Here is a 26,202-nt window from a genome sequence, read left to right as displayed (position 1 = left end):
CTCGTATACATACGAATGCTGACGGAATTCTATAGCTATACCTCAAAACATATTTTGTCCTTATCATTAAAACTCGCCAGGCTTTTTTAGAGTCCAAAAGATAAGACGTATCAGGTAAAATTGCATGCCTCGTAACCCTAGTTTTGTATGTTACTAAGAATTTCAATTACTTTCGCGTATTACATATCTACGGGATGTATAAAGGACATTGCGGAAACCCTACACATATCTCGTGATATCCAGCCTTTCAATATGATCTTTTACCCTTTAATTGGTGAACATTGATAGCATTACCAGTAAAATATTTAGTTGGTTTTTATGGGTGAACCATATATTCCTAATCAGTGTTGCCACAGTCCTAGCCCTGGAATGGGCTGAAAAATAGTACCAAATTGAAACAAAAAGGGCTGAATTCATTTCTTTATACCAATTGTAATACATGACTCTAAAAGAGTAAAGTTCTAGAACACTCTTCCCCTCTTCCAAGAGTCTACATAAAGAAAGTGCTCTTTTTAAAAATTACTTTAATAAAAACATCCAAATAGGAGGATCCCGAACAACCATGGAAGTATATAAAGCTTTTCTCATACGTAGGAAGTATAACAGAGGCCGCAAATTAAAAGGGTAAACAATTATCATCTTCGGTATGTATTGTAAGGAAACCAAACGCGCCTCTATTTCAAAGTGATCAATAAACCTAAAGGGTATTATGGCTATATATGAAAAGATACATGAGACGAAGAACAAATCAATCGTCTCCGAGTTCGCGTGTAAACACTACGTTATAATAAAATATTAAAATATAAATTATCAGGATGCGCCCATCTAGAATCAGTTATTTCCCAGTATAGTTCGAATTACGAATTTTGCACACAAAGTTCATGGCGTTATGCGATGCAACGTCACATCATTTTTTCAAAGAGTGCAACACACAGTATGAGTAACGTGAGATGTAGGAAAAGTCTTACTGACACTTTTGAAAATGTGTATTTGTATTTGTTAAATAGTGCTGAATTGGGCAGAAGTGTACCAACTTTTTCACAAAAGGGGCTGAAAATGCCAGCGTGGTACCAGCGGGCCGATGAATGACAAAAAGGGCTGAATTTGGTACAATTGTACCAAGTGTGGCAACATTGTTCCTAATCATAATTTCGTAATTTTTAAAGTATTTTTCTAGTTTGGTTACAAAATAAAGGATGTTAATTTCAGAGCAATATTGCCATAAAATAGGTCTTACGTGTTGCTACTGAACAGCATTGTCCTGTTATGTTCAAATATCATAATACTATTTTCAGTAATTAGCAGCAGTTACGGTGAAATATCTTCCTACAGAGGAAGAAATCACAAAAAATGAAAAAAGAACCTTCGCGGAACGTAGGAGATAAAGCTTTTACAATACTAAATTTGATTGTCCCCTGTTGTCGAAGATTAGAAATATCTAAAGAAGCGACCCACATCTAATGTATATGAATATTGTATGAAAGCAATATAGCCAATTAAATGATCACTGATATAATTCGTGCGGATAACCCAATAACATTCAATGTTGCTTGAGCAACAGTGCCAAATAAAGGACTAAGTTTGTTAAATACATGCACCATCGTTGTTTTTAGCCCATAGCCATACTTGAGGAACTAGTTTTGTCTTTTCTCTAAAATGACTTAATCATTTCTTCAAATAAGTTAATCTACTTAAATGTGGCTGAAGCTAAACGAAAACTAAATTAGGCCATTTAAAATTTTAATATTTATAAATAAAAATGTAATTTAAGTTAAATCTAACTTATTAATTTTATATTTAAAATGATGATATCTTTCAGTTTAACGTACCAGAAGTATTTCCTTTAGCCTATGGAAGTCAATGATTAGGGCAAGTGAATGAAGGCGGAAGAATTGGTGGATTGAGAATGTGGAAGAAACAGGAGCATCCGAGAAAACTATGTAGCCCAGCACTAATTTATTTGTCCGGGATCGAACCATGGACCCCAGGCACCAGAGATAATCGCTGTACCATTGAGCCACCGTCCCCTCTAAATTGGTGATCCTACTTAATATAAAGATCAAGATCTCATATAACGCCGGAGCGGAAGAAGAATGGCAAACTTCAACCAAATAAGCGTGAAATCGGTATTTACGTTTGTGTCATGTGACACAGTTTATTATATTTTATATTTTACAGAATTTAGTGAATCACTAAAGAGAAAGTTGTTTAAGAACGACGAAATATATGAATAGTCATTGACGTTAAATGTTGAATGTTAAAGTTTTAAAAACTTACCATTACGTATTACACATTGGTTAGCTCCATTTGGAGCTTAGCACTTCGTTCAACAATGAGGTTATATGATACTTGGACGCATAACTTAACAAGGGAGTCAAAGACCATGAGATTTCACCAAGAATCGAAGCCACGTTGTCTACACCGAAAACAGTACTACACCTGATAAAAACCAATAGACTATACAAATATACGGTTTTATCTTATCTTTAATTTTATATGTTTTAGAACTACATATCCAGGTGTATTTTACCTTCTTTTTTGGAACTATATTTATATCATAGGAAAATCCGTCGCAAAACATTCAAGCTCAATTCACGGTACGAAAAGTTCTGGTTCAGATTCCTCGTTAAGCAGTAGATCCACATCTCGTATAGCTTCCGTGCTTAAAGAAACACTAAACTCTAAATCAACATACTATCCCTAATATACTGATATTTCTCTGTGGTACGCGAAAAATAGTTAGCAATGGAAAACAAAATATGTTATAGGGTCATTTAGGGACATTTCGACACGTTAAGGAACACCCCCACACTACTTTGAAAGTTACGATAATTTTAGCCTGCAAAAGCGATCATATTTGACAACAATCCTTGTCCTAGCTACGAAACACAAAATCTTGCCCGTGAATACAATACTGGCAAATACAATACTTAAATGGAAGAACAAGTAAACGGAATAGTGTGGATCAGTATATTTCGAAAGTCTTGCGGGAGAACTCGAAACTAATTACACTATATAAAGAATGAAACTTTCACACCTTTGAAAACAGTGTCATTTACAGCAAACATAAAACACAATAAAATACTAGATGTAAGGTATCTACTATCTACAATACATATGACTTATTTGTAAATTTTTTGCAATTCATTATTACTAAGTTGAAATACAATAACACTGAAACAATGTAAGCTCTTTAATAACGAACTTTGTTTTCAACCTTTTTTGCAACATATTGTATTTCAATATTTCACTGCGCATAATAATCAATAATGCAAAATCACAATTTAACAATACAATTTTCGGAACCCATATGTTACGAATCCAACACAGGCTGACTCCTTCCAACTGTAACTGACTTTAAAATAGTCTTATTTTACAACAATTTGCTAGGGTTACTACGAACAAAATTGTCGTTAAGTTGAAAAAGGTTTTCTAACTGCGGAAGAAAGAAACATTATAGATTTACAATTTTTAGTACTGTGCTGTGGAAGCATTAGAGGCTTTCTTTAATATATCAGAATCTCTGACACATGTACTGTGCTAATTTGAAACCAAAGGTGCTATATCATTAGGCTTATACCAGACTAAATGACCCAGAAGCTGAGAAAGCTTGTTTGTTATGTAACGTAAACCTATGATGTATTTAATAAGATGAACCAGACAGTAGTCCTTTTATCTGATGACTTTCCTTATAACAAAGAATCTACATGTCGAAATCTCCCTACAATTACTATCGATTTACCGCCTGAATGTAGTGATCAACAAAATCTAGCACGAAGTGTCACTGTAACAAGCAATGTGTGTCAGCCTAAAACACATGCATACAGAGAGTATATTCTATTATAGTACCAATGCTTTTCCATCTTTCATCAACATATATTATCGGTATACCCTATTTTTGACTTACTGTAACTTATAAGATATAAACCTTTTCTTAAATAAATCTTCATGTTCCTTTTTAGAGGTTGCTGCTTCCTTCTCTGCATATGCAACTTGTCACTGAGAATCGAGAATAACCTTCCACGTAATGAATGTTTCTTCTCGCGTGCATGTATGATCACTAGCTTTAAAAAATTTAAAAGTGGCGAAATCTACGGAGTATCGAGATCTCCGTAAATGATCCTATACATATTTTACTTAAAAGTTTCGCAATGGCTCGGTAGTAGGGCACCCATGTTTGGTGTACGAGAACCCTGGCTCGATTCCAACTCTCACCAAATGGGCTTAATGGTGGACAAACACCGTGTACATGCGTATTCTCGGAGTTTTTTTGTGTTTCCACCCTGTTTCCTAATTACATCATTTCAAATATTCTAAATTGTCAATGACTGAAAACACACTCTAAAGACTGAGCGACATACTGGTTGGAAATTACAGTATATCGAAAAAATAATTGTATCATTTGTAAAGAATAATTCATTAATATGCTCAACTATTCCTAAATCTAATAAGCTTTTTCAACATGCCACTTTCATTCAAAAAATCGTATCATAAGAGAGGGCAGAGGGTTTCCAAAATGTCACAAGCAACGCAACGCAGAGCAATGCAGAAACACATCAAGTTAGGAACATCAAACGTGTAAATAAACACATCATTACAAATAAGCAGATACTTTCGAAACCTTTGAACCTGCAAGGGAATGCAACTTCTGAATTGAAGTCTACTACTATTAAAAAATAACCAATGCAACGATGATTCGCTTATGTCGGTTCAAAATTGAATACTCCAACTGTAAACCAATAATAATCCAATATGTATTCCAGTATGTTCCTAAATTCCGCTTATAATGCAAAAAGAGTCAATTTCAATTACATTAGAATGGACGACTTTTTATTCAGAAAAATGACAAATAAGAGTATTTGCTCGAGGTGAAATTCTACATCTAAACTCTAAATCAAAATTAAACGACTACACATTTCGGTGTTTCCTAAAATTCTGTTGGTAAAGGAGGAAAGGCAATCTATACCATTCTCTGAAAGAGTAAAAAGTTGTTCGTTCATTAATGTAATACCAGGTACTCTAAAATGTATTGAGTCTTTGGAGAACGAGATGGCATTAGTATCCCAAATCTTAAGATATACTGCTGCAGTCAATAAGTTTTTGTACTAGATGTAGTGTGGCTCTAGTGGTGTACTACAGCTGATAAGTGACATCCTGGAGGAATCCGTGGATAATAGTCTCTCGATTGAGCAAGAGGCCGGTGAGTGCACAGAGTGTAAACAAACGTACTTGCTGAGTTGTGAGAGGAGTTGCATGCGCCGCAGTGGACTTGGAGAATGTCGCAGTCCGAGCAACAGCAAACATAAAGTTCTGCTAAAACCTAGACAAATCCGCAACAGAAACGTTGCAGATGATCAGGTCAGCGTAGAGTGACAACGTTACGGGCTATACTGCTATGTTTAAGTTGCAAGAACAGTTTGCGGGCTGTTGCGAATGTACTGTTCTTCCAGCAACAGCCCGACTGCGTGATAACCTTCCAAGTCGGTAGGCGACCTCGCAGCAGCATAATGGATCAGCCATGGTGCGTGTCACAACATTCTGATAGATGGCTTGAACATTTCGCATGTCAGTAAGTACCTGTGTCACATATTCTGACGCAAGACCAACGTGAAGAGCGGATGACAATTTGCGGTAACAAGGTTAGTAGTGCTGAAACTAATGGAAGGTTTCTGAACCGAATAATAACAGGAGATTAAACATATTTCCGGCATCCACCCGGAAATCGCTATCATGTCCAAAACGCAAAAACCTGAGATAAGACAGTTTAAAATGGAAAGTGATAATTTAACTGTTTTGAACTCTCAGGGAATTTTCCACATGAAATTCATCCCAAAAGAACACAACTGTCAACAAAACGCGCTGCTATGAGATTCTTCGCAGCACTCACATAATCTCGTAGCATGCGATTTTAATCTGTAATCTCTCGATAGCTAAGTTACGTGGACACAGCTTTCATTCCCCGGACGAGATAATCACCGGAACATAGGATGCACTATGAAAGATATCTGCTAAAATCAACCGTTTTCGAACATTTCATGAACGGCTCCAAGAACGTTGTCGAAAGTACATTGCTGCCAAGGATGAAGTTGAGTGTTGGATCAGTATATGTTCGTGTGTGGACGTTTACGCCGAGACAGCAACCATGACGACATCTGGAAGCTACTGATTGCCTATATTCTAAGTGCCAGTCCACGAATTTATTGATTATAATAGTATAAGTTGATGCGAGTTAAATCTAACATCATTTAACAGATGATAACAGACAGCAGTAAATGTAGAAAAGGTGTTGGATTTCTGATCAGGTGACATAGGATACTACACCGGAATATGAGTAAACTTGAGTGAACTCTTCACAAAACTGGGCTATATTTTACAGTGTAAATGCTGTACAGGCTCTTGGAAAATGTGCGCTGGTTATAGGCAGGATACTTTATCAAAAGCAATAATCTAAAATTGGTTTGGCTACTTTCGGTCTGGATATTTCAATGTCCTAGATGCTCCTCGCGGTGGGCGACCAATCATAGCAAAAGACGATAAACACTGATAGGCGTATGTAAGCAGCCATTTCAACCGCCAATTACCTATACTTCTTTTACCATGCAGTGATAAACCATTTGGAAGAATCTGGCTGAAAGGTGTAGCTCGATGTTTGGGTACCACATTAACTCAATTGAGCGAACCTCGAAGGTATATGCACAATTGGAAAGATATACGAAAGGGGAAAAGCAACCATCGAGGGTGAAAAATTTAAGAAAAAATTCAGGGTACTGTAATGTTACAGAAAAGACGAAAAGAATAGAAAGCAACACAGCGAGAATATAATATGGTAAATATTATTTAATACTTCAGAGAACAGTAAAGAGTGTATAGTATTTGGATCGTGCTCTTGAAACTGTGATCTGAGTCCACTGCTCTAACGATATGTTCATCTATTAATTATTTGTTAAACAGAAGTTGCTTATGAATCAGTGTAATACATTTCTAAACACCAGAGGTTACTTAATTCCGCTGTAAGCTTTTGGTGTTGAAATATATTCCAAATAATATTCAATGTGGAAGTATAACCTTTAATAATGGTGGTTGCACTTTGCTACAAATACTTATGGAATAAATTGATTAGTTGCTCCGTTTTAAAAAGTCCCCTTTTCGTTCTCTCAAAAATTCAGTTTATGAAACAATAATATAATATGACTTACATGTAGTCAACTTCATTTTGTTATAATTACATCTAAGGTAAGACATTGTTTTGTGGAAGCCAGCATCCATCTATTTGTAACTAGCACAAAAATAAATAATATGATATTCCCTTTTTAAGCTTGAAAGAAGATTTTCAATTTTAATATTTTTTTCATATAATACAAGGTATAAGTAACGAAAACGTAAATGTATTCAAAGATTAAATCATAATTTGTCAGTGCCATCTTTGAACTAGCTTGAAATGCATTTCCCTTGCATTTTCATTAAGGTTGACCTAAGAACGTTATTTTTTCGAAATTGATTCATTTTTTAAAACGACGTTTATTCACTGCAACAACATCCTTTAAGATTCTAAAGTTATTGAAACTTTACGATAAATTCTTAGACAAGTAATTATAAGGATATTAAATTATATTCTGTCTTTAAAAAATCTTATTTAGAAAATTAATTTTGAACGTTATGCAACTCTTCCCTGATTCCCAGAGCCATTCAGAACTCATCACGGGGCCGCGGTGGCTCAGTGGTAGAGCGTTCACTTCCGGTGCTTGGGGTCCCTGGTTTGATCCCAGCTCGCGCCGTGTGGATTTTGTGGTGGACAAACGCCGCGCTCGTGGGTTTTCTCTGGGTTCTCCCGTTTCCTCTTACTTTCTTCATTCCACCATTTCATTCATTACTCATTATCACCGTCTCCTTTAGCCTAACCGGCATAACGTAGGACTTTAAACTTAAAGATTTCATTTCATTTCATTTTTTTAAGTAAAGTATTCCTTTACGATTACCCTTAAATTACGATAATTATTTTGTTATATGTTATTTTGACATTTCCTGCGTTGAAATAATCTTCGTATCTATTTACTCTCTTAAAACGATCATTTCCCTCAGTAGGAAAACCATTTTCTCACCCAACAGGTTCATTTGATTTTTGACGTCGGCTGAACTCAAATTCTCACTTCCGAAAATTATTGTTAACTTATTCCGAAAGATTTCACTGTAACCAGTTTTGCAAATATTACTTGAAAAATAAGGACATGCTACTTCAGAATATTAGAAATTCCTTAAAATTGAAATAATTTGCAAACTAACCTTAATGATGTTAAATTATATAGTTCTGAAATTAACTACTAATTTTTGTTCATTTGTGATGTTGAATTTGGTCATATTCCATCAGATTCATTTCAAGCTGTACCTTTTTGTAACAATCTGATAAACTTACTTCTACCCGTAACCCCCCTATTAACCCATATTTCGACACTATTTTCTTAAGTTGTTGGTTCGTAGTAAGATTATATTTCGAAAATTTAAATAATTTACCTTCCCAAAATGCTTACTCTGATAAATCCATCTTGACCTAGGATATCACACACTTCTGAAGAAGCTTCGCCGAAGGTAATTGAAGACACTTTTAAAGTGCTAGGGTATGATGTATGAAGTGGAAAAGCAATGGAAGTATAGCAGTGGATACTGTCTCTAATATTTTTGTAGATCATTAGTCAATACATGAAAAGTCAGTAATAGATCCATGAAAGTATTTGTAATTTTATTTGATGTCGGCCATTGTCCCGTCAATAATGATTTCTGCCCTCTAAGAAATCAAATTTGGTGCGCTATTTGGGTACATTTGAATCGCTCAAAACCGTAACAATATTAACATTTAGGTCCAATTTGATATGAGTCCAAGAACAACAGTTACACACAACAAAGTACATGTGGTAATAAGACCTACGCTGAATAATATTATTTGACAGAGATACAGTCGTCTATAATTGCAGGTTTATTAAGAATGTTGTAGGATCATTCAAATTTACAGTTTTTTTCTCTAAAGAAAATTTATGAACTTACAGCATAATAGTCTTTAGCTATTCACATTTACTACTACAACTACTAATTGCAGTTTGGATACTGTCACAGTTAAAATGATTCGACAAAAACAAATATTACATTTCGTTTGAATCTCTGACGTCATTTATAAAACAGTATATAAAGTACCCTGAATGAAAGAAGTGGTAATGAAGTTAGTTATCTTGGAGGCGGGAAAAGAAATGGGGAATGGTCTATTCTCTGAAAATTGATCTTATCTAATGTTATGTCCACATACTGTATTCATGACCGGGACGTGATTTGGAAATAACTTTAAACGGGTAGATCCTATGTTTTGTAACGTCGCTGTTCCAGAAGGACCAAAACATTCAAATCTCACACTACACTCACGAGAACAGAGACTGAACTAGTTTAATCACTTCCCCCTGGCCTACTTCCTAACGCGCGTGCTGAGAATCTCGTATTCGATTCCAAGTGGGAGATTCTTCAAATTTGAATGCACTGCGTGGTTTAATTTGCTCTTTAAACTGTAGCTTCACCAGTGCTGAAAACAGCCACTTAACTCCAACCAACTAAGTCTGAATAGGTATACTTACCATTAAAGTTTTACATTGACGTCTTTTAGCATATTTTCTATTTTACGCAGCTTAACGTATTATTGAAAAAACGTTTTTATAGTAAACATGTATATAAATTTTCATTAGCATTAGGTGTTATGCTATGGTTGCTTTGTTGATTTGGAGTCATGGAGGCTACCAGCATACCGTGGTCAAAATTGTCTCGTCTCCAATAACAAAATAATTTTTAAAAAATCGAGCTATAAAAAGTAAGTTTAGAATGTTGATTCCGATCTCAAATCCATTTCTTTATACCTCTCTTCGTTTTGAAGATTAGTCCAATCTCCTTTCACCCTGAAGAAGAAAATAAATTTCTGGAGACAACAGAGACAAACATGATAAAACTTCGATAAATTTTATATAAATTTAGCTGGTTAGTGCTGGTTAGTGCATCGTCACTTTTCTTGTATGTGTGGTCATGCATAGTACATTAGCTAACTACCTTGCCTTTATTAAGAGCGGCACTATGTTCAATTCCCTTATGGACACTCGGGCGAAAAGTGAAACTTTTTTTTCAGATCAGTCATCCTGAGTGCAGCTTTTGCTTGGTTTTCCTCATTCGCACAAAGCAAATGCCGGGATGTACCTAACTCAAAGGTATAAAGCCGCTTTCTACTTTCCTAATTCATTTCTTCTTTCCCTACTTCCCAGAGCAGTGTACTCTCTGACGGAGGTCGTCCATCAAACATGACGGACTAAAATGTCCGTAGACGTTAAAATTCATGAAACATAATTTTTAATTCCTCTAATTCTCTACTTTCGTTACGCCTTTTCCCCTCTCTATAGATGTAAGATTCTCTGTCGACATATAGTAGGCAGAAGTGTATTCCGCGTAGGAGACCCGAGTTCGATTACCGGTTTGAATCCCACACAAACCTGTAGGGTTAAGTCTTATACAGCCTCAATGATGAAGTTAGCGTGAAACTAAAACAAGTCGTTCCCGGCGTGAAAGTATTAAAAAAAATAGATCAGTGACAACATCTCTAGCAAATAGATTTTAATATCGAGAACGCTTAGGTACAAATGGGATGATTTCGAATCTGAAAATCATTTGTCAATTGTTTTTTTTTCTTACTTAAGATACGGACCGTTACACAGATATACTTCGTATTCTAACCGTTTAGGGGTTTAATTCTGTAAAATTACAACTTTAAAAATAGGGACCTGAAAAGGGTAACGTCTGAAAGGAACGCAACTTTTGAAATGCCCGCCATTTCTGTTCTAGTAAGTTGGCAGCACTGAACGTTACATGATTTTTAGCTCTTCTTTTTGTTACGCAGCGCCGAATAGCGCATTATTGTCGTGTGTTTTCAGTAATGCTCAAAATGTTTTCCATTGCTTTAAAATATTGAATTTCACCAACGAGTATAACAACGTATGCTGTAAGTTGATTGATTATTCAGTTCTCTATTTACTAAGATAGGAGAAGCTGGTTGACGTAAATAATACGTTAATGTATTGCTCGTGAGTAATACATTGTAAATAGATGTTTTATAAACACTTTAAATGTTATTACATCTGTTGGTTAGTGTTCTGCTTCGTCATGAAGGCTATGTGAGATATAGGTTTAGAGTTTAAAGTGGAAATGCAAACACCGTTATGCGTTCACATTTCAAGGCTCCTCCATCGAAAATCGAACCTTGGATCGGTGCAACAAAAGCAACCAAGGTAGTCAATAGACCAGCACGGATGGCATATTACATTTTTAATTAAATAAGTTGGGGTATGGTGGGCCAGTGGTAAGGAGATTTCGAGTAGTCCTTAGTTTGATCTTCTCCCAAGTGTCACAAATTTGTGGTGGACAACACCGTGTTCTTGGGTTTCGCGGAGTATTGCTGTTTCCTACCACATTTCTTCCATCATAATTTACTTTACTTAATCACTTGTCTCGCTTACCCTAAAGGGATGTTACTTGAAGAATATTAAAAAAGTGTTCAATGATTAGAAATTTATCAAAGAATAGACGTTTATTCGAACTTCGAAACTGGAGATTTTATGCCCACAATAATCAGCATACGATTCAGCTATTTTTGCTGTTATGCAGTGGTTTCCGAACACCATTCATTCATCTCGATAAGCAATCCATAATTTCGATTTAAAAGGTTTGAACAGACTGGGTCTGTAACTCATCTTCCTAGACCTGATAGGCCTAAAAGCTGTGATACTACAGAAGAAAACATTATTACTATAGCGCAATATTTTGCACAATCTATTACAAAATCAACCTGGACAGCAATTAATGTGTTGTTTCAAGAACAAACATTTGAAAAATTTTGAAAAATGTTAATTCTCAAATCCATAGCACTCTGGCATACTTAAAAACTTGAATGAAGATTATCTTGATAGGGGTAAAGGGTTTATAATGGTATTTTATATAGCACAGAAATATCATTTGATCTAACGAGGCCACGTTTTAGCTGAACCGTAGAGACACACATGCTCATTTAGGTTTCTAAAAAGCCACATTTGGTACTTGAGTCTTAATTAAATGAATCTGGTGTACGATTGTAGGCAGAAGTTTGTGCTGCTCGGCTTTCACCTGACTCTACGTTCTTTTAACATGTTCTTATTTATCAAAATTACTGTGTCTTGAAATATTATATAAATTGATAATTGAACTGGAGAACAATTCTGTATTTTCATAACTACAACCAATTATTTTATTAAAAGAACGTCTAGTAACAAGACGCTGAAACATCTGACTGTGGAAACGTGAGAGGTTTCCTAAGTGATAATTTTTTAATAAATGTCTTGGTGTTCAAGGTACCACTGAGGAGATCTCTGTGCAAAAAACGTTTGTTTCCTATTAATAGTAAAAGATGTAAAAGATAAATTTCATCCTTATTTAGAAAACGATTGAAGAAAATGGTAAATTGCATTGTTTTTATCTTGGCATAATGTCCTGCTTTCGTCTTTGGTCTCGTTTGAGAAAGTGTTCCGTCCAGAATTTAATATCATGTAGAAAAGACAACAAACAGGGTAAGTTTCTATGTGGTGCAATCGAACTCAGCAATTACTACATATTCTCTATTTGTAAACTACCTATCTTTTGCTTGTGAACTTCCTGCACTCTACCTGTAAACATAAGGTGAACGGCCAAAAGCTTCCAAAAATGTTGCACTAAACATATAATTATCATCTTTGACGGATTCATCTTATTTTTTTAGATGAACCTCAGACTAGCCAATGTAACTGCTGGTTACAGAAAGGAGGAAATTCGTACATTAGGAAATTCTCTTTAGTTTGTGTATTAAAAAAGAAATCTTTAAGAAATCTTTACATAATGTATCATCTTAAACGAAGAGAACATTTACTAAATGGACAATCCAAAATATAATAAAATGTGCTCGTATACTATATAACATACTATATGTAAGCACACCTGGAAATAAGGCAAGTTATTTCGAATGGTATATTTTGTCTTCAAAATTTGATGCAAGTGCATTTAAGAATAAAAATGAATTCAAACCTTCCAGATATAAACTGTCATATTAGTTATTGATGAGATATCGATTGATCATTGATTACCAATAGATATCGTTCTTTACAACACTTTTAGAATTTTCTTTCATTGAAATGTGTATACATTTTATTTTGATTATCTTTATATTTTCATCACATGATGGCGTATGTAACAAAAAATGTTTGATAAGCAATAATAATTGAAATATATAATAGGACAAAGTAAAATTTAATGTACATTCTATTTACATTATTTAAGCTCGCGTTGCGATCATGTATAAATTTCGTAGCTATACATTTTAAATAAAAATTATATTTGAATTCCTTTTTAGCTACTCTGATAATAATTTTAGCTTAACACAGGTGATACACACGGCGTGTTTTGCTTACGCTTCGTGTATCATTTCTGATACACAACGAATTATTTTATCGCCACGTGTATACGGTCTTATACACAGCCTTGTATATTTAACACATCTTACCTGTAGTCAAGGCACCTGAAAATCATATTGCAGTAGTAATTCTGGCGTCAGTTGAACCCTTTCCTTAAGTATTTACTACACCTACACGTCGTGTATCATTTACGATACACATCAACAAAACGCTGACAGTTAAATTTTTAAACAAATACTCTGGCGATCAACGGTAGTCGTAAACTTTGTGTACTCCAGCGTTTTTCGAGGTGAGAAGGTATGGTAGGTAATGGCCGTGGATAATCTTGCATGATGATTTATGTACACGCCAACTGAACGTTATGCCCTTAATAACTTTGTTGTGGAATAAGAAATAAATTAAAAAGAAGAATAGCTCCCTTCGCGGGAATCCAGTTAACCTCATTCAAAAATATAGTTTATAATACAGTACTTACGATACGATTCTTACTTCTACATTGCTGCCTCCGGCTTCTGTCTTTTTATTTCCTTTTAAGCCTAGCTAACAGAACAACTAAAGCCAAGAGCACCGATCCTGGGGTGCGGAGGGGAAAAGCTCATGCGGGCCCCCTTTTTTATTTATGAATATACAATATTTGGCATAATTTGAATGCAATATTTCTTAAAATCCTCATATGTATACCTTCTGCCTCTGAATGAGACCCCCAAATTTACAGAAAAATGGGCGCCCTTAACTAAAGCCTGCGAAAATTTATTTGCTTCATCTGGTATTTGCGGTAGAAATGACATTTAATATGAATGAAGCCTGAAAAGATACATTTTGTTAATTAAACAGCAATGGAAACTTAGAAAACTGTAAAAATATATTGTTTCTCAAAGTCAATAGAGGATGTTACTGCCACATATACGACTACAACATAATGTAAATCTAAAAATCATAGTAGCCGTGTGATTTTTATCAACTCCGATTTTTTTTTCTTTTCATTGAAATTCTACTTTCACTTTGTCCTATTTTAATTATTTTGAATTCATAGTTTTAACATCATTACGTATTAAATTGTATAACATATATGAATTTCGAATGCAAAATTCCCGAAAATATCTAGAAACCCTCATCATAAGAGACACTAAAAAATCATTTGGATTCTTCTATTGGGATTCTGGGATGAGGTTCCTGCGTAAAAGACACTCTAAATATGTTTTGTAGTCTATATAGGCTCGTATCCACAGGGGGACTAGGGGCCCGGGCTCCACTAAAATTTTACTACTCGCCCTAAAATTTTCATGGTAGGCTTATGAAGTATAATATGGTTGGATTGGTCCCACCTAAATGCTACAGCTCCCTTACATTTTTGGGCTCGTTGCGGGCCTGAGTTTATACATATACAAAAATTCATTGATGTTGGTTAGTGATGGATGCAGGAGGAGAGTGTGAGGTAGGGCGGTTAGTAGGCTAGATATGAAGAATGCCGGCCAAACAGGAAAAGATAAAGTCAAAAAGGAAAGAAAATATGACATTTTCAAAGTAGGAGTGAGGATATGTTTTCGTATTTAGGCCAAGGCGTGTCAAATTTCGATTGGGGAGAGACAGAGAAGACCTTCCTATTAAGTAGAATTTCTTGTTTTTAGTAACTAGCCATATTATCACAATGTTTATTTTCTAAAATATAAGCCCTATATGTAAGCCTATCTTAAACTGACACCCCCTCCCTTTAAACCTCAATTCACGCTTGTTTGCATTTAGCCTTATATTTAAGAAGGATTCCATATCTCAGACTTACATTGTAATTATCTAAACTAGCACAATATAACTTTGAATAGGCACGCACCTTGATTATTTTTTCTTATTGGACGGTTTCCAAGCAATTGGAGCGGGGAACCAATACTAGAAGCCACTACGTTTATGTAGTATTGGATGGATATTATTCTGTATCCGAGAAAACGATAAGTAATTGTAAAATACTTCCTCCTATATTTTCAGAACAAATGATAGAACTAGATTTGTTTTTTATAAGAGAAATAGTACAGATGAAGTGTAAGGTAAAATTTTCGTGCTACATCAATCATTTCCCTATTAAATAAGTATAGTTTTATTGACAAAGTATACAAATATATGTTGAGTCAGGAGGTTTATTTTTGGGAGGTGGGAGGACTCTGTACTCCCCCCTGTGGACGAAGTCCTGGTTGGGAGTTTAACCTGAACATAATTGTTGAATTTCTGAAACTAGATTCGTAATTCTGTAAGATACGTATAACAAAATGTTAGAAGTCCCCGGGTAACCAGTGCTTGCTTCATCTAATATGGCGACCAATCCAACATGGTTGTCAGCCACACTTTAGCAACGGTGTAATTTTATTTTTATGCGTTTATCTTGTAACGTGTTGCATTTACAGCAGAAATGCCTTTGAGTAAATATTTCGCAAATCATTATAAAGTAGGATACATTAATAAAATAAACATTCGTGTGAAGTTAAGTGTCAAAATAATGAAGCCGTCGAAATCTAATATATAAAAGCGAACGTAAGTTTATGTACGACTGCATTACATTATAACTGTTGAAAAAATTACAATAAAGCTTGATCTGTTATAAATTTTGCCCCCTAGACAATTTTATGACATTAAATTTATTAAAACATGTATCCTTAGGAGAGCCGAGGTTATAATTTAGGTCAAAATTGAATATATAACAAACCCGTCAAAATAGTATATGAAATCGGTATATAAACTGCTCATTAGGAATAAGGGAACACATGTCACCCTCGTTTCTGAAAATGACCATTTTTAGAGGAGAAGGGACATCCAGATAGAAAAATCTGTTCTATGAAAGCAAACGTGAATTTAGTTTTGATCGCATATGCAATAACTACTAAACCAAATAAAGTGATATATTACATTATTATAAACCTTCAGCCTCCCAAGGATTGTATGAGATTAATTTTATTTAAATTCATATTCCAAGGGGTAGCAGCGGCGGTCAAAATTTACGAGCGAAAACAAAATGATGTCATGTAAAAATTAATCGATAGTGAATTATATTAGTGTCAATTTTTGGAGGTCTGTGAGGTGAATAGTAACACATTCCGATTACATAATAACATAATTTCACCCCCATCAGCATGAAAAGTTGAAAGTGTGAGTTGAAATGGGGTGACATGCAAAAATAATCGAAAGAGATCGATATTAGTATCCAATTTATAGGTCCTGTGCTCACATATAAATAGAGACACTCTTAATGCTGTTTGAATGCAAATTCATCCCCCATCAATATTAGGATGAGCGGTGCTAGGGAAAAGGAGTGATTGCTGATTGTGGTAAGGGAACTGTTCTTATGGATTACACTATTATTCCACCAGCTCGCTGCGGGAATTGACTTCCTCGGGCTATGTGAAAAACAATCTCTTATTGCCTCCACATTTTCTTCTGACACACGGGATTTACCCCCGCTGTGTTGTTTCCCTACAGTCCCTGCTGCTAAAAACTGATCCTTCCACGCCTAAATACTGTTCACTTATAGCAGAAGAACCACAGAAAATACTTCACAAATTATTATGAGGTAAAATATATTACTAAAACACATCTTGATCTGAAGTTATGTTTCAAAATAATGAAGGCGTCGAAATCTAGTAAATAAAAGCGAATGTGAGTTTCTCTAATTGCATTTCGTAACAACTACTGAACCAATTACAATGAACCAGCCATGCTTTTCAACTTTTGTCCCTAGCAGAATCTTACGATGTTATATTTATTAAAATACGTATTCTTAGAGAAAGCGGGACTTATAACTTCTGCCAAAAAATGAATACATCACGAGGCCGTAAAATTACAAAGATGAAATTCGGTATATAAACTGCTCATTAGAAATAAGGGAACTGAGGGCCCCTCAGCCGTTTAAGAAAATTTCCGTTTTTATTTCTGGAATGGGATATCCATATATGAGGTTCATCCAGAAAATAAAGACCGTGTAAATATACAAAATGAAAAACATATTTATTTTAACACATTTAATCAAATTGTTCGCAAAAGGGAAGAATTTATTTTTTTATCCCTTTTTGTTAGTGGATTAATTGTTATGGAATTATTTCGTCTTTTACAATAAGGACCTGATACCAGTACATCTGCTACCACTAAAATACTCAAGATATATTAAGTGAGGTAAAAATCAATAAGTTTAGAAAGAATTACCAAATTCTCAAGCAAAAAAAAAGTTGGGCTTAAATGGGTTAGGAAAAAATACAATTGTGTTATATATATCTGAAGCTTCCTTCACTTCTCTACATAATCACAATTGCTTGCAATTCTTACATGGGATAGCTAAAGATGAATGGTCACTATTGTATGATTTAGTTTTCACTTTACTTCTCACTTAATATCTTCTATTACCTGACCAGCGAAAGAGTGCGGGCGGCCGGCAATGGAACTAAAATGCAAGCAGCAGTGTTTCTAACCGGATTACTTGTAATCAATCTATCACAGTTTATTTTGTCCTGTTCGTAACAAACCACTTTATGCATGTGCTCAAGTCAGGAGCGGATCCAGTGGGGCAATTGTCCCTCCCCTAGAATAGGATATTTTTTTTAATTTTAAAAATAAAACCTAAGAAGTTTCACCTTTGTATTATAGATGTAAAATAAAACAAAATAGGTAAACCTTAGTTTTTTGTTTTATGTTGCAGAAGCCAAATGAAGCAATAAATAGAAAGAAATTACTTAGCTTTGCGTTCTTGTTAAAAAAAATATCCACCTTCGAAATCCCAGATGTCCATTTTTGTTCTGGAAATTGCAAACAATAGCTACTTCTCCTTTTCTAAATTTGTTTTTTATTATTATTATTTTTGCAATACAATCTTACCTTGATTTGATTTCGAACGACCGTCCCACCGAAACATTCAGCCTGGATCAACATCTCGCTCAAGTTAAGATAAACAGTTTCAAAACATATTGAAGTTATTTGTAGAACATTTTAAGTAACAAGCAAAATAAATAAATAAATAAATAAAAACTCCATATTAACTTGCGAACAAACTAACCTCAGTATTGTACAAAGGATCAGACGCTCTCTGTGGCAAAGAAAAAACGAATTAAAATTGGTCGACTCGACTCGCTGAAGTTTTTGACGAGATGATATGCAGTATGTGTACAAATTATTTTCTGGTGACTGTCTCCAGTAATTTCCATTCATATATCACTATTCACAATACATCTGTATAACTGCAGGAATGGTTCACTACGACTACATAACTTACGGTGTTCTATACTAAGTGTAAAGCGATTCGGCTATGCATTACATCTAAACTGCAACTTTTAAAAAACATTGGATACACTGCAAAGTGAAACACTTCGCCCCCTTGTCCCACCACACTTGCCAAGAAACTGATGTAAACACAACAGCAGTGCCATCCTCCCAAAACCGCACTGCTATCCTGGTCAGGTAGTCGATGTTTATTGGCGTCTACCCATCAATCACCAATAGCTTACTTTCAATATTAATAATTATTTCAATTTTCAAGCTCACTTTATATGCAGATTTCCTATATGACGTCTTCCTGACGGCTGCTTTCGGTAAGTGAAAATTCGTCAACTAATTGATATGTGTGAAAAGTTTATTTGATACTAACTTTGTCTTAAAGTGTACACCCTTATATTCATGTTAATTGCATGAGCCTCCTTATATCCTTAATAACTTCTGTCATTGGCTACGTTGATGACATTTGTATAGGAAACTTTAACCTATCTGAACGATTGCGCTGAGAAGGATGGGATATTATAGCAGTCGAAGTGTGTGTATGTGGCTGGGGGACACAGGAGAGTATAAAAACAATACTCTTTGCACTGGAATGTTTCGAGGTAGAAAGTTAACATATTTCAGTGTCCATAATTATTAAACAATAAAAGGTTGCAGACACAGCTAACGAATTATTCACTCGTTTATTACGTATGAAATACATGATATTTATGTATAAATCACTATAATAAATTTCTAAACTTCCAATAGTGGTGTAAGGTTACCTAAGCCGTCTGCCCGGTAAATTATTATTGCTGGAATTTACTTCAAGTACCTCTCTACACATTGGTTCCACTCTGACATAAGTACGTTGAAAATAAGCGGTTTAGGTTCTCCGTTTGAAGCAGGTCTCAACGTGATATGTCAAAAATTTGGTTTTGCTTTAATATGGTAATTTAAAGGACAACAATAACTGAATTCAATTTGTTATATCTAGGACGAGAACTGTGATGAAGAAAACAATATTCACCTATTTGCAATCAATACAATAAATAAATTAAATAGCAATTCCGTTTTAAACTTGACAGCAGATTTTGTGTTTTATTACTCTGTTCCTTTTAATAAAAGTGAATAGTAACAGAAACTAAAACGTATTCAAGAATGAAAACATAATTTGTTAGTGCCATCTTTGAACTACTGGGAATTGATTTTCATGCATCTTGATTATAGTGGAGCAAACAGGTTAATTTTTTGAAAGAATGTCTTTTTAAAAAGTAAATTTTATTCCACAGAAGAACAACTTTGAGAATTGTAAAATATGTCATGCTTTTTGTAAATTTCCAAAAGAGTTCATTGATCTTGTGTTGAATTATATTCTGGATTTATTAATTAAGGGTATTTGTGAGAATAATTTTGAAAATAGGCAACTCTTCCCTGATTCCCAGTACCATCTAGAAATCACCAAGACAAGGTGGCCGCATACCAAGTTCTATCCGTACCCATCCAAATCATTCTACCTTTGGACAATATTTCTTTAAGTTTTTGGTTTGTATTAAGATTTTGTTTCGAAAGTTGCCATAATTCACCTTTCCAAAACTCTTGCTTTGGTAAATCTATCTTTAGCTAAGACACCACTCACAGTTCTGAAGGAACCTACTGTAACGATAATTTAATACACATTTGATCTGCTTGGGTATGACATGGGAATGACAGAACACATACATGTAATCATTGGAAATGATCATAGAATGGTAACATTATTTACCAAAAGAACTGATCATCAGTAATAAACCTCCATTCTTCAAACTTTTTCTCTTACAACCAGGGGTTAAAGTGAGGAAGAACTCGAGGGGACGCGTTCCCCCTGCAAAAAAAATGCACGGTGTCTCCCCAGTTCCTAAAAATGTACAATAGGCAACGATAGGCAGGTTGACGGAGTGACGTCATGCCACTACCTACCGTCCCGTTTTGCAGGTCCACTTTTAGCCCTGCCTATAACCAACCCCTCTCTCTTTTCCCCAATTACTTTCCTTGTGCGAGAAAATAACACTGTAAAAAATATAGTAACCTTCTTCGTATGAAGTTTCCCTTCAGTAATTCTCATCGGGAAATCTACTAATGGTTAACAAGGAAGTAGATTGGGGGTGAAATGACAAGTTTACAACGGTACGGCACAAAAAGCCAATTGAAATATTTTCCAAATTATTTAACCTATTTTAGTCAATTTTATTAATATAAATACACTACACTACAAATCTAACAGTACTCCAGTTACAAAGACTGAACCGGATAAAATAGAAAATGAAATGAAATTAGATCTTAGTTTAATGTCCCAGGATTACGCCTGTTAGGCTAACGGAGACAGGTCATCATGGGCGCCGGTCCTGGGGAGCGAGGTTCCCCCCAAAGCTCATGTGAATCCCCTCATTTTATTTGGAAATTTATAATATTTGGCATATTTGAATGCAGTTAGTCTTAAAAATCCTCATATATGCTTTCTGTATCTAAATGCCCCCCGCCCACAAATTTGCAGAGAAATCGGCGGCCTTGCAGAGCATGAATACAACTGAGAAGTGGAATGAGAATATGAGAGGAAACGGAAGTAACCCTTGAAAACTCGCTGACAAGATGTTGTCCACCAGAAACTTTCCTTTTCATTTTTTTTTGTTACTGTTAACATTTTTCTTAATTTCCGTGTACTTAAGTAACGTCACTCATATAGTCCCATTTTTATGAACTAATACATTACATTACATTATGCTGTTGGAAGATAAATATATTGCCGATGAGGGAATATTACAGGTACTGTGGATTGCTTTAAAAATTTTAAGAGAAATAATTTTACATTGTATTGTTACATCTAACGCACTTTTATCCACATACACAAGCACTGAATTTTGCATAAAGCGAAAAAACATCGGTGAAGTTTTAGAGGTCAGTAAGCATTACGTAAATGTAGTTCAGTAAAGTAATGGTTGTCCTTGATTGCTAATTTATCTTTAGGAATGATGAAATCAAGACACCTGAAAGTAAGTGTAATTGTTGTAAAAGGAATTAATATTCAATTTCCGTGAAATGTAAATATTACTTTCAGCGAAGATTAGACAAAACAGGAATACTTATTCTGTATGAAGATAGGACCAAAATTGAGCTAAGAATTGTTGGAAAGTCATTAGGTAGAACAGGAAGACACTTCCTGAAGTACACGGAAAATAGTAATGGTGGATAAGAAATGTCATCCTTTTCTTAAAGTCTGAAGAATATACAGCGTGGTCCTCGCTAGTTCAGTGGTAAAACGCTTACATCTGACGTTCGTGTCTCTGGTCAATCCCATCTCCTGCCTGGTAGGATTTATATACGTAAGTTTTCTCCTGGTTTTCTAACCTATAACTAATATTTTCCTGATTTCTCCAGTGCATATATAAGAAATATTTTCCTGATTTCCCCAGTGCATATTAACACACGAAGAATGCAAAATTTTAAGAGACAAGCGTGTACGTCGTGGGACACGGAGGAGACACCAGAATAAAAAATGAATACGCTTTTCACTGCAATGTTTCGACAAAAGACTTCACGGATTTCACTTTCCATAATTCTTAAACTATGAAAGGTTAGAGATATGGTACCGCAGCCGATTTGTTCTTTGATTTATTGCGTATGAAATACATGTTAATTACATATGAATCACTATAATGTATTTCTAAAATTCTGATAATAGTTAAACTTTATTCACCCCTAACCCCTCTGCGAGTAATCCATTATTGGTGCTATATACTTCAAGCACCTCCTCAAGATTTTGCTCAATCTCTTGACTTTGAAAATAGAGAGTGAGGTGCTCCGTTTGAAGGAACTCCCAACGTACTCTATAAAAATTCTTTTTCATGCGTTTTCTCTACATTCCGCTTGCTATCACTAAATTGATTTTGTTATTAGTACATCCATTACAAGAAACTGTCATATAGAAACAAGTATTCAACTATTTATGATCAGTACAGAAATATATAATAAAATAATCCGGTTTTAAAGTTTGATAGAAACATTTCTGTTTTATTACTTTGATTTGTCTAGTGCAAGACGAAAGAAACGAAAACAAAAATGTATTCAATAACAAAATCATCATCTGTTAGTGCCATCTGTGAACTACTGTGAAATTAATTTTCATGTATCTTGAATAGGTTGGAGCAAAAGGATTGATTTCTTTTTAAATTATGTGTTTTAAAACTGAATTTTATTCCTCGGAAGAATATCTTTTAAAATTGTGCAGTGTGTAAAACTTTATGGGAATTTCTAATACAGTTCGTGGAAGAATCAGCTTTCACTTCAGATCAGATTTAAATTATATTCTGTATTTAAAAATTCTGCGTATTTATGAAGTTAATGTTAAAAATACTCCATTCGTATCTGGTTTCCAGAACCACCAAGAACTCACCACGAAAAGGTAGCTAAGTATAAAGTTCTATCCGTTAGAGGTCTACACGGGCCGTAACTTTTACCCCGGGCCCGGCCCGTGAATTTACAATATGAGGCCCAAATCGAGTCCAAAATATGCTTCAACATTTAAACCCGAGTTCGTGTGACAATCAAATGAACCCGATATAAGCCCGAATTCCAGAAAATTAATAATTAACTCAAAATTGTATTTTTATTTACAACAATTACACTGTAGAAAATCATTGTGTTATTTCAACGACATGCCTATGTGTTAACACGATTGTGTTAACATATAACACAAACAAGTGGTTAGAACAACTCAATCTTCATTTGGAGTTGTGTGTCAAATGCCGGTAGTTGAAATGATACACAGCCTGTGTGTTAAATTAACACAAATGTAGAATCTTCGGTGTTGTTTTCTGTGTGATTGCCAAATATGTTGAGCATCTAATTATAAAGGCTTATGAATTGAAGCTACAGACAAAAACAGTAGAAAGAAATACTTAAACAAATCTAGATATACGCAAAATTTCAAAATACAAACCGCGCGAAGTGTTTTCAATAAATTTACATAATATTTTGAAGAAACCCTAACAGCATAAGATGTGCTAGGCATGTGCCATTTAGGTGTTCTAAATTCATCTCCCACATTTCATGCATTTATTGCTTCTTTTTCTAAGCGATTGTGTACGAGAAGCAACAAACGCCTCAACTTTATTAGATGACAACTGGTGCCGATCATGTGAATGTGAATATGGAAGGACTATAAAATAAAGCAAATAGACAGTCGTTATTTTGTTATAAAATTAGGTCTACATGGCAAGCAGATTTTATATTATCCCGAACGGTTATTGTCGAATATATGCAGTTTAAAGGAGCACTCTGATTAGCCAAATTCAAAAGACCTCAAAGATTTATACCTCTACAAACGACGTTTTCTTCATCGCCTCCGTGGCCATGGCTCCGGGCCACTAGAGTATATTTTTCTTACTTGTTTTTTGAGACTGAGCATAATGTAAACACATTACGCATATGGGCGATTTAACATATTTTGAGGAAGTAATTTTCTGGCTCATTAACGCTTACGGCACGGCCCAACACCGGTTGTGAGTTAAAGACGTAACACATCCCCTGTGTTAAACGCCAACAACGCGAGATATGTGTTGAACTAACACCGCATAGTAGTAGTCACACTAGAACCACTGCCCTGTGTTAAAATTTAGTTGAATTAACACAACCATTTTTTACTGTGTAGAGGTTAAATTTGCAGTTGTGATTAAAAGCTCTGCAGAAGGAACGGTTCAATATATATCGTTGTACAGTATATTTACAAAGTTAAGCTCGAAAAGGCCCGAGAAATATGGTTGTATATTTAAAAATTTGCGGCCCGAGCCCATGCAAACACTACTACCCGTACCTATCCCAGTCGTCCACCAAAGTTCAAGGCTTCTGCACCAAAAAATCGATCCTGAGATCCTGTGTACCAAAATCGAACCAACTAGTCACTAGACCAGCAGGGATGGCTTCTTACATTTTTAATTATATTATTGGGGCATAGTGGATCAGTAATAGTGAGCTTATCCTGCTTTGCTGGGTCCTTGGTTCGTTCTTCGCCCAACTATTATAAGTTTATGGTAGACAACATCTTGTTCGTGGGATTCCTCCGAGTACTACCGTTTCCCCCAACATTCTCATTCCACTATTTCTTCCATCCTAATTCATATTTGACGGTCCCTTCTCACAGGGGTAAAAGTGAGGGAAAATGTGGCGGACGCCGTCTCCTCGCTTCCAGAAAATATCTTAGGCGTTACCGAATTTCTAAAAAAATTAGAATGGGCGAAGATACGCACAGGAGACGCGTGACATCATACACTACCTTTTCAGACCCAGTTTTACCCCTGTATATATATATATATATATATATATATATATATATATATATATATATGTATGTGTGTGTGTCTGTGTGTGTGTGTGTATGAAACTCAATAATTAAAATAAGTTTCACATGTTTTGTCAGGCCCAACTTCCAAATATCGGTATCTACTTAGAAAGTAGTGCTGGCGTACGATATGATACAGGAAACAACAGCAAGAAAAATGTGATTATTTAAACGTGATTAGAGGAATATAAATGACACATTTATAGAGATGTGATAACTTACACTCAAATCATTGGGACTGAAAACGTGAAATTACAGAAGGAGTGAATAGAATTACATTCTTCCAGTAGCGCTTTTGACAACTTCTGGCTGATCTCTAGACGTGTCATAAAACGTCTCACAATAGCATGGCACACGTGATCGAAGGCATTCCACTTGTTCCAAGAGCTCTGCCACGTGCACTGTTCAATACAGTCATGCGTTATCATCCGTAGGAATCAGTGTTAAAGCCAGACGTTATACTAATTTCCACCAACTCCAGTTTGAATTGAGGGATTAATCTTGTTTTTGCTACAGTTAATCTCTATCAAAAGGTCACTTCTCGCTTTGTACTACAGTTTATATATGTTGTGCAGTATGGATATGTTTGTAAACATAAAATCTACTGTAAGAACAGTTGCAGTTTGAATAGAGGGGCAGAAAGCGAAATAAAACTTATTCTTGTGATGTTGAATTGATATCAAAAAGCAATGTTTAGCTATCTATTACTGATTTTGTACTGTCAAGATGAATATTGACACCAGAAATGGTATTGGACTTCTACCAGTTTCAACTATAATTGAGAAAAAATGTCATTATGAAGCTAATTCTTGTGGTACTGAATCCATACAAAAAGACTGCTCTCTATCTAATACTTCTTTTTCCTATCGAGACTAATATTGTAACAAGAACCAATATCGTTTTTGTATCCTTTTTTGTGATTATATTCAATATGGACACTAACACCACATTTGGAACACTAACATCACTTGATGCTATTCTCTTGCTTGGACTGTAACCGGTCGATGAACGAACAAACGGGCGGGTGGACGGACGAGCCTAAGAGTTCTGTACAGTATAGTTTGGCTGTCTGTATTTTTTAAAAAATACTTCTTTATCATTGCAAATATAAAAACAATTAGT

Source organism: Thermobia domestica, chromosome 3 (genome assembly GCF_964235325.1).
Source record: "Thermobia domestica chromosome 3, izTheDome1.hap1.1, whole genome shotgun sequence".
Classification (NCBI taxonomy): domain Eukaryota; kingdom Metazoa; phylum Arthropoda; class Insecta; order Zygentoma; family Lepismatidae; genus Thermobia; species Thermobia domestica.
This window is presented reverse-complemented; position numbering follows the sequence as displayed.